Source organism: Thermobia domestica, chromosome 5, assembly GCF_964235325.1.
Source record: "Thermobia domestica chromosome 5, izTheDome1.hap1.1, whole genome shotgun sequence".
NCBI lineage: Eukaryota > Metazoa > Arthropoda > Insecta > Zygentoma > Lepismatidae > Thermobia > Thermobia domestica.
The window spans coordinates 102,254,344-102,268,008 of record NC_137458.1 but is presented as its reverse complement, the minus strand read 5'-3'; positions in this window follow the sequence as shown (position 1 = coordinate 102,268,008).

Below are 13,665 nucleotides of genomic sequence, written 5' to 3'. Positions count from 1 at the left end.
ACCAGCTTCAACCCTTAGCTCTCTACTGAGACCGGAAATGATAAAAATGCACTACCACTTTCGGTTTCGATATTGACTTACATATATCGAAGCTGTAATAGATAGCGAGAAGCGTTCTTTTCCTCCTTGCAATCGAGTTAACGTTCTAAAAATATTTACCATCTTTTCTCTTAACCCTCTGTTGAAACCGGAAGTGGCAGAAATCAATCTAGTTTTATTACAAGTATAATCTCTTTAGTCAATGGAGAGGAGGGCGTGGATCGTTGGTCCGAGTTAATGAAAATGGGTTTTGGTCGGTGGTGGGTCGGAGTGGGTCACAGAGAGTTAGCGACCATTACCTAGCGACGTCTAGCCAAGTGTAATTTGTGTTGGACAAACACTATGTGCGTGGGTTCACTCGGGGTTGTCCCGTTTCCTCCCACTTTCTTGATCCACCATTTCACTCATTTTTCACAATCACCGTGTCCATATACTTAACAGTGGAAAAGCATTTTGTGCCCTAATTCTCATTGTAAGCAAGAAAACTAAGATTTTCAGAATTAGAGATAGGACGAAGATATTTTCGATTTGTTCTGTGAACTCAGTTTTTCACAGCAAAAGCGCCTTTTTAATCGATTTAGGAATTCGTTTTCCTGATACTTTTCTAAATCGTTCATAACCAAATTTCAAGTGGTGATTGAAGAGCGCGCAGTAAATGTTATCACGGATCGAATGACTCTAATGTACATACTATTGAGAAATAATCGCCGAAAATCGCAATGAATTAGTTGTTAGCGATATCGTTAGTCTTATGAAGTTTGATAATTATGCATGCTCAAATTTCAACTCAATGTCGTAATATTGTAATGTAAAGATTTCCTGCTCACTTCTTTCCCCTACGCATTTCGATTGTAATGATTTCGCACCGTGGTTTGTTACACGGAGATATTGGAGTTCCAGGGTAAACCTTTGTTAGTTCAAACGTAAGGAAACGAAGAATATCAAACTTAAATTTCTTACACCTTCCTTACATAAGTATTTCTTCTAAAAATTTCTGTGAATCTTACAATATTTGTCGACTTTCCTTTAGGAAACACACTTAAAATGTTGATTCGTCTTAAAAGCACTACTGTCTTATTTTTGACCGGCATGGGACTCATGATTTTTCCTTCTGGGCTTTTCAAATATGTTTTTTTTATCACTCAAATGTTTGAGTGGAACGATTTCTCCCACTTTCTTGTTATTGATGAAAGCTAGTTTGTAACCATTGAAATCCTCGCTTGCATATTTTGACTTTTTTGAGCTCAATAAAGTTTTCGAAATTTCAGGTTTAACAATAAAAATCAGTTTAAGACAATGTTAGATTACTTTCTGCTTAATGTTTCTTCCCCTACATAATTACTGAGAACAGGGACTACATCCGCTTTATTCGATGAGCTGCACTGACTAATTTAAGTGACGTATATTTGGGATCTCTTCGGATAGTGGCTCTTAAAGGACACTATCCCTGGCGAGTGGGTTACCTGGTTCGTTAGCTCTACCAAGAAATGACCTTTGTGGTGGACGAATAACGTGTGTTTTTATTTTGCTGTACTTGTGTTTCCCCCCAATCATTTTCATTTCATTGCTTTTTGCATTTAGTATAACTAAAATTAGTTTTGGAAGATAGCCATGAACAGTTAAATTTATCATTTTTTTTTCAAATCTCGAAAGAGTCGATATTACCAACAGATATAGTTGTTTGTTTTAATTTAAGAAGAAAATGCAATATGATTTAAAGTTCTTGATTATGCTCTTTAGGCTAATGGTAACTAATGAATAATGGAAGTGTATAATTACGACAGTAAAAATGAAATGAAATCTTTGAGTTTTACGCCCACGGAAATGCCGGTTAGGCTAAAGGAGACGGTAATGATAAATAATAAATGAAATGGTTGAATAAAGAAAGTGGAAGGAAACGGGAGAACCTCGAGAAAACCCTCGCACAGGGATGTTTGTCCACCACAAAGTTCACTTGGCGGGGCTGAGATCGATCCAGGGACCCCAAGCACCAGGGGTGAACGCTCTACCACGTTTGAGTCCTAAATATTACTTGCAAACAACCCAGGAATTATTGTTGTATATTAATTAGAAAAAAAGTATTGATTACAACTCGAAGAAGAAAATGGAAGTTCAACTGTTTACTGATATTATAAATTTTTAGTGTGGAAGTCAGAGTGACTCGATGGTAATTAAAGTGCTCATCTATGGTAGATTACAGATTAAGTTTAATATATTGAGAATACGAGTGTAACACCGTCTTACGATGGCAACATATAAATGTGCAATACTTTTTCAACAACCCTCCGTTTTGTGCCAAACTCCATTTCTCCTCTTTAGTAAATAACGAACAATAAGACTGCAGACAATTCTTATGCTCTCGCTCAGTGGAGTACTTCGGTCGAGAGTTGGTCAATATTCTAAACAAAGAATCAGACAAATAAAACCTAGTTATTTCTTAGTCTAAAATCCATTGATACTATCACTGAGACCAATCCTTCAACTCATATTAGCAATTAGTCTTTATTAGTAATGACAATTCAATCGTCGTACATAGCAGTCATTGAAAGTTACACTTGTAAAAATTTAAATTTTATGCTTCATGATAAGAGACTAAAGTTGACCAAATGTATTAATTTTTAAAGTTTCGGATGTAGTTTGTTTCGTTTGCTTGTATCCATAATGTTTAAATTACCAGTGTGACTTTCTTAAGAGCCACAATTCCTATACTCTGAGTTATCATTACTAATATAGCTTTCGTGCTTGAAGAAATTTGAAAAGGATGATTCTCACGTGATATTACTGCGATTGGACTAAAAAGTAACGAGTTACGGTGAGAACATTTTGTTCTAAATTTCGACTTACTTTACTGTGCCATGGTTGGATATTAGTTGCACGAATGGTGCGTACGTAGTGTTGCAAATGGGTAACTAGTGATCGCAATTTTAGCAGGAAAACGTTGACTAGCTGATAGCCCAACCTTTCAAAACTAAGATTGGGCCAAATTATCTTTTTGGATTTTTGGTTCAATGTACTAAAATCATTGGAAAATTGAGAGTTGAAATATGAGCGACAAAGCAGACGTCTATGATGTTGGTTCAGAAGTAAGAAAATGGTTTACGGCGCTAGAAAACAAACGTTGGTTAACAACACTTTCGCAACTACTTGGGCAAATTTGAGCACCCTTTCTACGTTAACTAAGTACATATAAAATCAATTTTCCATTTACCTAACCCTATCCTAACCTAATCTAAGAATAAAGAATAAAAAAATATTTTTGTTACTAATGTAAGCAAAGTAAAATAGAACAACAGCATTAAACTGCACAAGCTTCCAATCAAGATAGTTAATGTATAAAATAAGATCGAAAAGAATGTGTGCGAATAAATATAGAACAAATGATTTTAAACAAGAGTACAAAATAAAATTGCACTTTGAATTTTAGGAGGAGTTAAACAATAATGTTGAATTTATTCTGAGCGCAAGTATTCGTTAAGAGTTTACGATTTGTGGACTAGACATGCATTCCGTAATTTAATAGACTAATTTAATCAAATTCTGTTAACTTGAATCATGCAACTCATGAATATTTCAAAATTAAAAGTCTCATTTACGAGTCTCATGTTTTATGGTTTTGTGGAAATTTAGTACTCTGCGCTAAATATACTCCTCAAGATTCTAGAAAGCGAACCAAGGGAAATTTGGTAACGAAATTATTGTGGAACAAAGTGTGTCGCTTCTTAAATAGGAAACTTTGAATGTGTCAATACTCGATTTCTGGAATCGTTACATATAAAGTTAAGTTTACAATTACCACTAAATATATATTTTGTAATTATTTTTATTTCTAAATTATTTGGTTAATTTACAATATTTATGGTTTACTTCGGACTCTAAAAATTGATTTACACTATAAAATCACAAAATATTGAATCACAAGAACATTAAGTATAACAAATTATAAAAGCACATAGTCCATTAGCTGCTCGAATGAATGGGTATAGCCTATAAAAGTAAATTTATCGCTACCTGAATTTGAATTATAGCTACTCGTTACAAAACTTCATTCAGTCAAATGCTAAAAGCAATAGCTAGATAAAACATAATTTCACTCAACTTTACACAATAGACTTCAACATTTTGTATTACTTCATGTTTAGTGCAATTTTAGAGACTCAGAAATCAACTCGTTTACAACTAGATTGTATACATCTATGTCTATATCTATCGATATATACAGACACACACATAAATATGCATGTACAAAACTTTTTGTGTGTTAATCATTTTGTAATTGTTGCAGCTATTGGCATTTATTCACCTGAATGCCACTTGAATACTTACTATTATTACATCTATTAATAATTTAAGTTTGAATAGTTTCATAATAACTGATACAAAAAGCAGTGTTTTCTTTCGTGTTACTCTCTTCACAAACAGTGGCCGATCTAGCCCGGGAGGGCTTAGGACCCCAGTGTTTGAGTTACACTAATAATTGAATAGCTAATATTTATATATTTTTGAAAGTTTATAGTAAACTTATGATATACCTATCATAGTCTGGGTTTTTGCAGGTCCCCCCAGTCCTTACCTTCTAGATCCGCCACAGTTTAGAAATATTATTTTATTATAGCTGTTACGTTGGCTTTATGATATTTCAATTATTTGTAAGAAAATGTACACCTTAAGAATAATCTACATTGTGTTTCTTTATATAATGTGATATTCTTATGAATAACTTAAGGTTATTTATTGGTTTTATTGAAATAACAGATAACATGTTCAATATAATACTTTGATTCCAAACGTATTAAAATTTTAGACTGTGCATAAATATTTATTTCATTTTTGACGTAAATAATATAACGTTAAATAAAAAAGGAGTATGGATATATGCAGATCTTGTTCAATTTAATAAAGTACTTGCGACTAAAACAGAGTGCAAATCCAGTAAATGTCTGATATTACTACAGCCAGTAAGTTCGTGGACTGGACGCAGTGTGGCGCTAGTGGTATACTGCAGCTGATAAGTGATATCCTGGAGAAAGTAGTGACAGTTCATCTCTCGAACTAGCAAGAGACAGGTGTGTGCGTAGAGTGTAAACAGACTTACTGTTTCTTCTGAGAAAGTAGTTGAGTGCATCGCGCCGGACATGGAGAACGTTGTAGTTTTAGCAAGGAGCAAATATCAAGTTCAGCTATAAGCTAGGCAAATCCGTTGCAGGAACATTGCAGGTGATCAGTCAAGTGTGTAGTGACAACTCCTTGGGTCGCACTGCAGTGTTTAAGTGGCACCAACGATTTGCGAAGAAGACAAACAGTTTATAGGATTATGAACCAGTAAGTCGACGAACAACAGTCTGAACAGAACGCAAGATCGAAGAGGTATTGGTTGTATACGCTAGCCGTTCCCAGTCGATAGATGACATCCCAGGAGCAGTACGGATCAGCCATGGTACCAACCTGTCACAACGTTCTGACGGAGGATTTCAGCATGTTGCGTATCATCCAGCACCTATTTCATGCATTCTGACACAAGGGCAACGATCAGAAGTGCCGAGGCTGATGGAACGTTCCTGAAGCGGATAATAACAATAAATTAAACATTGTGTCTTCTCTACGATCCACAACTAACAAGACAAACAGCCAGCTGGAAATCGTTATTATCGCCAAAACGCAAAAACCCGAGACAAGACAGGTCAAAGGAGAAAATGATGCTTGAACTATTTTGAATTTTAGTGTGGATCAGGGTAATGGTCCCTCTGTGTTCACTTCAAGCACGGCAACATGGGATCTACTGGTTGTCTGCATTTAGGGTACCAGTCCACGAATTTATTGATTGTGCTAGTATTAATTTATAAAATACGTCCTTTACACATTTGGCCACGTTATAACCTGTTAGAGACAATTGAATAGCTTGAACATTGGTTTTAAAACTATAAAATAGAAAACCTCTGCGAGACTCATGAAGCTAGCTCCTACGAACAGCCCGAAAACACCTCCAATGGACACTAGAAGTAAATAAAATAAAAAACTTTGAGTTTAATTAAATATGACAAGCAATAATGACAAGCAATATGACAAGCAATAATGACAAGCAATAATAAGTTAATAACTAAACGTCACTTTAAAAATAATAACATTAATTTTCGTAAGGATGTTAAGTTCTAGTTCAATAGTTTGCAGTAAACTAAAAACCCCTTCAAAAAATGAAACAACATAATTCTTTTCATAAACTTACATAATCATTCACTTTATTAATATTAGCGATATCATTTCATATGTAGTAAAACCAGACATTTTTAATGATAAAACATAATTCTATTTATGAAAATTTCATAATCATAATATTGTATTAATATTCGCAATTTCGTTTCTTAATATATGTGTTAAATTCAGGCATATATTTTTTTCAATTACCCACATATAGTATCTTCTCAGAAAATGAAAAGCTAATTTACTCGTAGATAAAACTGTGTGCCTAACGTTAGTGAACTAAGATTTGGATGATAACTTTTTAATCTTCAGACCCCTGTATTGAAAAAATACTTTCTTTATTTGCCAACGTCACTAACGCTTAAAAAGTGTGGATATGTGGCTTAAAAACGAAAATATAATTAAATATTTACAACAATTATGCGACCTTACAGATAAAATACAGTCACTTCAAAGTTTTTATCTAGAAGTTCCCCGTATCCTTTACGTATATTTGCTCTTTACAGATGTTATTATATCATTAGTATGACTGTATTATCAATTACTTTGAGCTTTGCAAACTTTATTATTGGAAACCTAAAAATTCAGCAAGATATTTGATTTTCATTAATACAGTAAATACAATTTGCGGGAGATTAAGGCGGGAAGCCCCCCTTAAATATGCCACTGTATTATGAATATACTTATAGTTACTTTATCGATTTTATCGGAAATCCCAAAACAAGTGCAAATTATAAGATACAAATATTATTGGCCTGGCTTACACAATAACGACAAATCTGATGTGATGTGCAATGAAGGCATAGTGGTTGTTTGAATAATAATAAGTAATGATAATAAGTGGAATATTGCACATCTTAGGTGCAGTGCATCACTTTGTTTCGTAGGAGGACATGAAGGCGAAAATCTACGTCTGAGTCGTGTCTTAAAAAAGGAACACCATGCCCTATTATGTTAAAGTCAAGAGAAATTGTTGTCCCAGAAAGATCGATGTTTATCGATGCCACAATTACTGTGTGAATGAACGCTTTAATATCCTGGAATATGCAGTCATTACTTTTAACCATCTGGACCCTAAGTCTCATATGGTCCATGGAAATCGTGACATAATCATGGACCATGCCGTAACAAACAACTGTCAGCACACTGATCTAAGAAAATCATAATATTGTAGATTTTATATGACAGAGCTACTTCAAAGTTTGGCAAAGACACTATAGATCATGCGTTTCTTTGGACGTTTGTCGAAAGGTGACACACCGTGATTTGAACCAATGGCGTCGTGGTAATGCATTACTTCCAGTACCAGCGGTTTGCATCTCTAGCTCGATCTAGTACCTAAATACCTTCCTGTAATTCTTCACACTGGCTGTGGAAAGTTGGGCTTGTGATCGTCCGTCATTTACACCACAATCGTCTAACAATTTTGGATGTCAATAGAACATTAATTGTCAGCAAAATCTGTCACAGAGAGTTCTTTCTCGATCAGTGTTCTTTTTTAATTGCTAATGTGGATTTTCTGTGAATTTTGTACGCTGTCATCACCTAGGACAATGTCACAATCGATAAAAATAAACCTGCCACTCTCGTAACACTTGCTCCACACCAAAGTGCTTCAATAATTGGCTTTCTTTAGAAGAAGGGTTTGTTCGATATACTCTATTACCATCTCCAAAATTTACGGCGCAAAGCCGTTCTGTTGCTCCTGAAATTCTACAGAGGTTGTTCCAACATACCAGTACCATGCTGCAGTAGTCGCTGGACCGTTCTCAAATCAAGCGTTTGAGATGTTTCTCACTTCACATGTTACCATTCAATTGAATAGGACTTGTATTCTTTTTTAATTGAAATTATTTACAATATTAAATATTTTATGTATCTTGCTTGTGATGCGTTGTGCTTACGTAATAAAATGCTGATGCAGAGCGAGTCACAGTAAATGTGTTTTGATTTTTACCGCCCTCAGATAAAGAAATTACTTCATTACCCAGGTTTTGATAATAAAATGAGCCATTTTGAAGTGTCTGTACGGAATGCATTTGTTGCGTTATGTGACGGTTTCCTAGAAAATGCAGGAGTCCTCACTAGGTATAGTTGTTCGATGATTTGATAGCAACCTATCAAGTTCTAGGCTGTCGCATGTCATTGAAGCAACATTTCCTTGATTCTTATTTGGACGTTTTCCCTCCAAACTTGTGTGACGTGAGTGATGAACACGGAGAGTGATTCCACCAAGAATTTACACAAATGGGACGCCGGTACCAAGGCAGATGGGATGCTTCAATGATGGGCGACTACTGTTGGTTTTCGTGCAGGGAGTCCGACATAAAATCACACAAAGAAGATCATCAGGGTTTATTTCCAGCAGTTACAAGTAAATGCCTTGTAAAACTAATTTCTCTAGTGTGTCTTCGCAGTTTCAGCGCAGAAAAGAATGATTTACCACTTACTATCCCAATACATGATGCGCTCTATATAGTGGGCCTATATGGAATATGGAAACTGGCCATATTCTGTAACTCAGAAATGTGACTTCATAGAAAATATCTAAATACACCATTGAATTCAGCGACCCCAAATTAGTAAATAACAGATACTTTCATTTGAGTTACAAAAAAAAAGTTTCAATTTTTTGCCTAGTGTATTTAGATCTTTAGTTACATATATTATGGCCCTCGGTTTACGATAGCGAAATATATTTGCGTTCATCGTAATCTTTTTCCATTCTCAAATAAGGATAGTGAGGATAATGAAATAATTCATGCATACATTCAGGACTTAGAAAAGTGTCCTGCGAACAGGTCGTGGTAAATTCGTGAAGAGAGACAAGCGCTGGTAGGAGGTATTAGCTCAGTCTGTAGAGCACTGATGTTGAAATTGAAAGTCTGAGAGTTCGAGTGTCGTTGAAATAGAATAGATTTTTCTGAGTTAATTATTGAAATGGAAATAATTCTCTCTTCCCTTTCTCTTGTAATCCTAGATGGAGATGTCTGGATTCTGAAATAAGTATACTATAATATAAGAAAAGAAATATAAATTACGTAATTCCCTTTCGAATTTTTAAGTATATTTTTACCATTCTTGGAAGATTCTATAAGTTCAGATTTCTGACGATCTTACAGATGATGAATCTCGTCCTTAATCTTGTCTGTACATCATGTCTAGAGATGAATGTTTGACAAATAGGCTACAGAGTCAATTTTAAAAAGTAAGACGAGCTAGGCTATCAGCGATTGATGTTGTGGTGTTTAACTTAACATATAAGACAATAAATCGAAAAACTGGGAATACGATTATTTGCAGAGATGACAGTGCACTGATGGTTGAAATCTGTGCCTTTACTCCCTATATGTACGTTATTTTCCTAGTTAAAATATAAACACTTCAAATATTAATTACAAATTCATATGCAACCATCCCTTCCTTGGAGTACTGCGCGGTCACATATCCGTCACGGCGATGTAAAAGCAGTTTTGGCGGTGAGTATATAATCAGCGATACAAGTACTTGAACTGCTAGCTGTTATAGCTCTATGGCTCGGGATCAGTACTATTGTGATATCACAAACGGCTGTGCATAGAACCACACTTATATGTAACTTTTAAAGCAGTTGGATGCCTGCGCAAGACTGAAACAACATTTACTCTGTAATTGATGCACAAGAAAATTTCTCCACTTTAAGATTAATTCCCGCACTACCAAGGTATTTTTTAAGTGGAGCAGTTCGACTTAGAAATGCATTTTTTACAATTAATTTCCATTTGTAGAGTTGAAAATTCTAAAAGGAATGGTGTTTGTTTGATCGCGATACGTTCAGTCGTTAGCGAGTAACAGAGCAAGAAAGATTTTGTAATGACGTCATGGGTGGTCAAGAATCGAGAGCAGGCTTACATACTACACTGTTCCAAGCATTTCATTTGTGAGAGATGCGGTGGCACGTTCTAAGTGCGGTTTCCTTTTCCAGAACTGATTCCAAAGACTTACAAATATCATCTGCATGTAGAAAAGGATATCTGATGGTGGGCTGTTCAAACGTTTTTATAATATTATAAAACGTATTCTATAAAGCATAAGTTCAGCGTTTCAAAAAAAATCGAAACTAATATCATGTTAATAGATGGCGGACAAGAGTGCTGCGACACCTAAGTACCTTTCCTTTAATCATTCTTCCGATTCCCAAACATAAATATGTTCTTTTTCACATTTTGTTGCAATTTTTAACGCTGACCCTATAATTGTGTGCTTCAAGGTATGTACAGGAGCGCAAGATATGAGGCAAAAATGAAATAACATCCGTAAAGTTTGCCAGAATACGAAAAACGTTTCACCGCTTAAATTTCTTTTATTCGCATAGCTGTCCGCAGAACACCTCTTATTACCCGTTTGATCATCATTGTCACGTGATACAGAAAAAATAAACGATGAATCAATGTTTTGAGGAACAGTCATCGTCACTGATTCCATCTACAAGCCAGTATATTTCACTCCCTAATTCACATTGTATAGCTTATTTCTAAAGCAGTATCTTCAGAATCATGAGTGACATCGTCTCAATTACCCTTTACTGCCTTGTCTTGACTACAACCGTCAATTGCGTCTTGTACGATATTTGTACGTTGGTAACTGGACATAGATCGGTGTTTGTTCAATAGCTCGGATTTTAAACCTTTTAATAATATATTTGGAACAGCATTATTTCTCAGTTTGGGTGTAAATAGTTCTCCTGGCATTAGTCAGAAGTAGATCTAGACGGTAAAAACTCAGGGGGGGGAGTTAGAACCCAGACTATGATAGGTATATCATGTTTACTAAAAACCTTCAACGATATCTAAATAATAGCTTAAATCAATTTTGTCACTCAAAAACTGGGGGGCCTAGGCCCCGGCCCCAGCCTAGATTCGCCACTGGCATTAACTTTTCTTTCAGTAAACTTGACTTCTCGAAGGCAGGATCTTCAAGATGTTTGGAACACGAGTGATTTTTTTTTTGGTACATTTTTTCCCATTGATTTTCTTGAGCCATAATTTATATCAATCTGGTGATTTCTCACGACTTGGAAACGTAAAAAATGATACTTTATGACCTCAGCTTTAATTGCACAAGAATTACAACCGAAAACACAGCAGGTGTTAGGCATGTCAGTAGATTGGGTAGCTTACTTCTGGCCCACTTTTCCCCCCACTCCCTAACTACCAAAAATTACATATCCGCCACTGACCATTACACTTTAAAACAGAAGGATAGCATAAAGCGAGATTGGGTAATTGCACTACGCATATGCTTTTATGACATTTAAAAATCAAACAAAAATGAACTAAGTATTTTGAATATTTTATATTTAACAAATCATGAAGAAGTGTGTAATTTGCGGAGAATTAAAACAATACCAAGAGTTCTCTAGAAATGGTAATACAAGACGAGATGAGTGTAAAGCATGCCGGAATAAAATGAGCAAACAAAATGATGAAATAGAAAAAATGGGCGCGTTTGCTTATCATGTTGTAAATCCTGAACAATTATCTGAAAAAGAATTTAGAGACTTACAAAACGAATTGAATGATATCAAACTAATGTTTTTAGAATTTTACATCGACTACAAGAATGGGAAAGCTCAACTTGATGAAAGAGCAAAATATCATCTTAATAAAATACACGAGCTGTGGAATAATGCATTACCCTATAAGAATTTAGACTAATATTTTAGTTTTAAGAACCATCATATCTTTATTAATCATATTAATAATAAGAAGTGGAGTGATTATATAAGTGCATTTTTGAAATGGAGGGTAAGGATGATGCCTTATTCAAATTGGGAGTAAAGCTAAATAAACATTTGTTTTATGAAATTACTCATAAAACGCTTACATCTAAAACTTACAATCTAAAATCTTACATCGAAAACTATTTCTCTTCTATCTTATAGTGTCCCCATGGTAGAGTATCTATCCCATTCTTTAAAACACATCTCTTATCATCTACACAACTTAAAGCTAGCTTATTTACTTCTATACTGTACAAATCGTGCTTATAACTTCTAATCAAGTTCGTCTTCTTATAATATTCTCTTTGGCTAATCAAACAGTCCTTATATTCGTTAAATGTTAGTTCTTTATACACGACACTCTTCTTAACACCTTTAGCTTTCTTACAACACTTTTCTTTATCGAACTTACCTTTAAAGTCTTTATCTGTTAAATCTATTTGGGGGGCTTTTATACTGTACATCTTACTTCTTAAACCCACAAACTCTTCTATGATTGTACCTTTAATCTCATCCTTCATTTTACCAAGTATTTTCTTATTGATTTGCGGTATCTTATATTTGTTATCTTTAGGGTAGTCACTGGTATCGAAGTAATCAATGTAGTTTTTCATGTCCTCGTACACATCTTCTGTTTGAATATGGTATATATAGCTATCAGTATCTGTATAACATACTTCTATTTTGTCTTGGTATTTTGGTTTCATCACATTGTAATGGAAGTCGTACATTAAATATTTCGATAGATCTAAGATACTCATTCCAACATATATTGGTTTATTGAAAGTTAATTTTGTTTTATAAATTATGATCGCACATAGATTCTCAGTATAAATAATTCTATCTTTAAAATTTGGTTTAGCAATTAGTTTTTCTACTCTTGTTGGATCACATTCTATTTTTATAGGTTTACATCTCTTTCTAATATTTTCCATAGTCTTTCCAAAAACTGAATTGTTCATGAGTTTATAAAAGTCTTTTTCAAAGTCATTTGTTGCTCTAGTTCTCATCTGCGTGTTTAAATCAATATATTTCTTTAACCAATCTGATTGTTCGAACTCTATTACTCGGTGTATCTTGTTAAGTTTTAATCCAAGTGAAAGACATTGTTTTAGGTTTCGATAGTGAATTACATATTTTTCTTTGTCATATAGGGTTGTTAAGAGTTTTGATTGTTTTGAACCAGGTGGACACATGTTTTGATGTGCTAATGGGTAGTCTTTGTGATAGTCATGCAATTCTTTAGGATATTCAAGATCAACTTCTAATATGTAACCAGTATCAGAATCATCAGGTATATTTGTGAAATCTATTTCTCTTATCTCATCTGCACTTAACCATCTGAATCTCTTATACGGCATATATTGACTCATTGCCCACCCATACAAGTTATTGGCATCTAGATACATTAAGTAAGAATCTTCTTTATTCTTATTGTAATCTTTCATATACTTATTGTTTGCTTTCACATATCTTTTTGAGCATTGACTAATCCCGCCTCTTATACCTTTTTCTATCATCAATACCATATCGTAATCAGTTAATAACTCTAGTTTTATAGTTGTCATCTTTAACATTGCATCCCAAGATAAACCTGGTGCTGTCATATACCAAGCTGGATCGAGACCATAAGCTTTAAGACATGTTTCTCTAAAGTTCTCAAACACATC